The sequence below is a fragment of the Octopus sinensis genome, linkage group LG11 (assembly GCF_006345805.1).
Source record: "Octopus sinensis linkage group LG11, ASM634580v1, whole genome shotgun sequence".
Classification (NCBI taxonomy): domain Eukaryota; kingdom Metazoa; phylum Mollusca; class Cephalopoda; order Octopoda; family Octopodidae; genus Octopus; species Octopus sinensis.
Window position 1 is genome coordinate 30,045,006 of NC_043007.1, and position 5,000 is coordinate 30,050,005.

Consider the following 5,000-nt stretch of genomic DNA (forward strand, 5'->3'; position numbering starts at 1 on the left):
AGCCTATGATCAAAGGCATTCCACATCATGACCATCCATCCTCTCTCGTGCGTACAGGAAACCCAGAGTCACATTATCTAACGCTTCCATTTTTTTAAAGACGCCAGTGAATTGTAGGGGATTTAGCTGCCATGTCTAGCAGGCCATGTGTTACGTAGAAACTCCCTCATTCTCCTACGTTGCTACGGTACTTATACAAGCTTAAATTCATCGTTGCAAACTCATTGATCAAAAGCATTCCAGCCATGACCATTTCGCCTTTGAACAAGTATATAGGACTGCGCTATCTCATCTATTATCCTTTAATTGTTATGAGACTGCGACCATGCTGGAGCACTCACTTGCAGAATTTTAGTCGAACGTATTGATCTCAGTGCTAGGTTACTTTTTCTAAGCCTAATACTACTTCTATCGAACCTCTTTTGCCAAACTGTTAAGTTACAACATCGGTCGTCAAGTGATGGTGCGGGACAAACACAGACATTTAGACACACACACACGCATAGCCATACACACATACCGTGGCTGTGTGGCAAGAAGCTTCCTTCTCAGCCACATGGTTCCGGTTTCAGTCCCACTGCGTAGCATCTTGGGTAAGTGTCTGCTACTATAGCCTCGGGCCGACCAAAGCCTTGTGAGTGGATTTTGAAGCCCGTCATATATATATATATATATATATATATATATATATATATATATATGTATATGTGTGTGTATGTATGTATGTATGTATGTATGTATGTATGTATGTATGTATGTATGTATGTGTGCTTGTTTGCATGGGGAGGTGTCTTCGTGTCTGTATTTGTCCGCTTGACAACTGGTACTGGTGTGTTTACGTCACCATAACTTAGCTATTCGACAAAAGATGCCGATAGAATAAGTACCCGGCTTAAAAAAGAAGTACTGTGGTTCAATTCACTCGACGGGCTTCTTTCAGTTTCCGTCTACCAAATCTACTCACAAGGCTTTGGTCGGCCCGAGGCTATAGTAGAAGGCACTTGCCGAAGGTGCCACGCAGTGGAACTGAACCTAGAAGCAAACTTCTTACCACACAGCCACTCCTGCGAACAACAGCAGAGTGTGATTTGAGTAAGATTTAGCTGTTATTTCTGGAAAGTTAGTACTTAACTGGTGCTCATATTTTATCAGCCCCAGGAGGATAAACGGTAAAGTTGAACTGAGACCGTAAAACGAAAGCGATGTAGCTTCATGCTACAAGCCATTCCCCCACCCCCCGCTCAACCGATTCTGCAGTCTGTCATCACTTCCATTATAACAAATAGAATTATCATAATTTTGACATGGAATGTGGGGGGGGGGGAATAGATTTTCCATTTTAAAAGTTAAATGGCGTTTTAAATTAAAAAGGAAAGAAGAAAGAAAAGAATTTGTCCTTTAGATATAATTTAGTTTGGAATGTAACATTCCGGGATTTGAAGAACAGTTGCTCCCGTAGAAATTAGCGTATTGGAACCAGATACGACACACACTGTCTCGATGCACTGCCTAGGAGGGGTTCAATTCCACCAAGTTTAACAGAGCTTGACGGATGTTATATTAATTAATTTCGAAATTTTTATTCCTTTTTGATTGAAAAAGTTAAATTTTAAAATGCGAAGTGATTAACTCCTTCTGCTATTGGTACAAGGCCGGAAATTTTGTGGGGAGGGGACTAGTTGATTAAATCGACCCCACTGCATCCGAGAGGATGAACGGTAAAGTCGACCTCGGTGGAATTTGAACTCAGAACGAAAAGACAAACGAAATTCCACGAAGCATTTTGCTTGGTTTGTTAACGATTCGGCCAGCTCCCCGCCTTAGTTTGTAAAAACGATTTCAAATGTTGGCCGAAGGACATCCATTTCAGGGGAGTCGATTACATTGACCCCAGTGTATAACTGGTACTTATTTTATCGACCCCGAAAGAATTAAAGGCGAAGTTGGACTCGGCAGAATTTGAACTCAGAACGTAAAGACAAAGAAATGTCGCTAAGCCTTTCGCCCGGCGTGCTCACGATTCTGCCAGTTCTCTGCGTTAGTTTGTGAGAAATGTTTGGTTTCAAATGTTGGAGGTGAAGGTATAATCCTCTCCGAGGATATCACTGGTACTTTATTCCATTGACTCTCTGCCCCTAGCTCAGCAAAAAGTTGGCACAGCCGAGATTTGAACTTGGAACTTAAAGAAATATCACTTAATACCACCAGGTATTAAGTTTTGGACAAAAGGAATTTCAGATTTCTTAAGTTCGAATCTCATTCGCTTTATCTCTGCATTTCTATCTCCCAGGGTTGATAAAACAAATATCAACAAGAACTGGGATCAATTTAGCCTTTTCCTAACAATTCATAGATATTATCAACAAGGTTGCTGGACAGACAGAATCATTAGGGCGTTGGGTAGACCGCTAGGTGGCGTTTAGTTACAACTCTTTAGGTTCTGAGTTCGAATCATGCCGGGGTGAACTTTGCCTTTCATTCTTTCGGGGTCGATATAATCGACTTACTCACTCCCTATCCATTAAATTGCTGGCCTTGTTTGGATGTGTGGTTAAAAAGCTCGCTTAGCAATGACTTGGTTTCGGGTTCAATCCCACAACGCGGCACCTCGAGTAAGCACCTTCTACTATAGCTCTGGACCAGTTAATACCGTGCGAGTGAATTTGGTAGACGGAAATTTGGAAGCCGTCTCAAATGTACACACACACATAACCTACCACAGCTGCATGGGATGGAGTACATGCAGTGATTTTATTATTACCCACAAGGGGCGAACATAGAGGGGACAAAACAATCTGATTTGGGGTCAGACATACGAATGGTTTTTAGACAAAAACGGTTTTAAAAATATCATGAAATTACAAAAATACACACAAAATCGGATGATGGAATAGACCGGAAGACATTACAGATGGAGTGGGTGCGGGTTCAGCTCGGACCCCACGAGCCCCGCCTCCCCACTGATACTTTTGGTTGCACTTGGTATTACATTTATGTTGTGACTTTCATTCGCAACTTTCGTGCTACATCCTTCCATCGTTCTTCATACACTCTCCTAGTCAGGCGTATTCTCTCCAGCCCTATCTTCCTTTTCAGGTGAAAGATGAAGTAATTCATCAAACCAGGGCCGGAGATGAACTTGCCTGACTGTAAACCTTTCATTCTCGTCTTCCATATCACTTCTTTCGCAATTGCTACTACAACGAGTAAACGAAACTTACCTTCATTCACGAGGAAATCCGGTGGGTCAATTTTTGTAATCGACTCAGTCGACAGCTGTACTCTTCGTGTACCTGACAACAGCTGTTCGGCATAAACCCACACCTCAGACACGTCCGGACAATGAACAATAGCGTGCGGGACGGTTTCCCTATCCCGCCCGCATCTTGGACATATCGGACTGTCTTGGCCACCGTGCCTTGCGAGTTTATCCCGAACAGGTAGAGCTCCTCTGTAGCATTGCCATGCCAAAGACTTCTGGAAGTTGTCCAGTGTCCTCGGCTCGAACGTACGTCGGAACAGACTGGCCAGCTGATTATCGTCGAGACCTAGGGTTTCCCCCAAGGTATCTTCACATTCCGCCTCTACCAACCCTCTATAGAAGAGTGTGGTGGAACCCCCACCGCAGGCGTTGCCCGAGCGACGGAATAGCAGGAGAGCCTTGCGACACTCCGTGTACCAAGTACCAAGTTTCGATCTACGATTCAGCCAGGTTTCCCATCCACCGAAACTAGTGAACTTGGGAAACATCAGTTTTGCTAGCGAAGACCACACCCGTTCACCATCCAGGTAGAGCCACAGATGTCTTAACCTCAGCGCATGTCTGCGCATCATCAGCCAAGGCATCCCTAGCCCACCCTTTAACGGTTGTTGACAGCAAGTAGAGCGTTTCACAAGTGGTTTCCCGCCCTTCCACAAGAAGTAGAAGAGCTGTCTTTCCAACTTGATCAACCACGAATCAGGGCAAGGAACGACGGAAAGGCGGTAGGTGATAACCGATGCGATGAACACATTGGCCACCTCCGCCCTCCCTTTCAGGGATAGCCACCGCCAAGACCAGGTCTTGGCTACTGCAGCCACCTTGCTCGTTACCTCGCCCCAATTCTTCTCTATTTGGAGGTCTGGACCGAACCAGACCCCTAGCAGTTTAATCGGACCCTCCGTCCAACGTCCCACGACGCTGTCAGGAGGCATCGACTTGCCTCTCCAGGTGCCGAGTTGCAAGCCGACTGACTTTTCGCGATTAACTTTTGCTCCTGTCACCGTCTCGTAAACCTCTATGGCCTTGCCTACTTTACATAGGTGGTCCATTTCGGTTACGATGATGGTGATGTCATCCGCGTACGCTGACACTGATTTTCCGTTACCTGGCTGTCTCGGGATGCCGCTCAGTTTTCGCAGTAATGGCTCAAGAGCCATTACGTACAAAAGCGGGGAGAGCGGACACCCTTGACGAACCGAGCGTTTGATTTTGAACGGCTTCGACAAGAAGCCGTTCACCCGAACTACCGAGTCGATGTTATCGTAAATTTGGATAATCCACCTGAGGAAGCCAAGGCTCAGCCCGAACTGTGCCAGGGCAGATACCAGGTAACGATGGTCGACCCTATCAAAAGCTTTAGATTGGTCTAAATGGACCAGAGCCCCACCCTTGCCAGAATCACTATTAAACCCCTCTATAGTGTACCGCATTAGATGGAGATTATCCTGAATGGATCTGCCCGGAACGGCACATGTCTGTGCCCCTCCGATCAGACCATCCGCGACACGCGCCAATCTTTTCGATAACACTTTGGCCAAAATCTTCAACTCTGCGTTTAGCAGAGTGATGGGCCTGAAATTATCAATGCACTCCCCCTTGCTCGGGTCCTTTCTGACGAGAGTCACTACTCCCCGGCGCACAGATCTGGGTATAAGCCCGTTCTACTGCCAGTTCGCATAGACCTCCGCCAGTAGGTGCCCGAACAAGTCTGGCATACTCTTATATAACTCATAGGGTA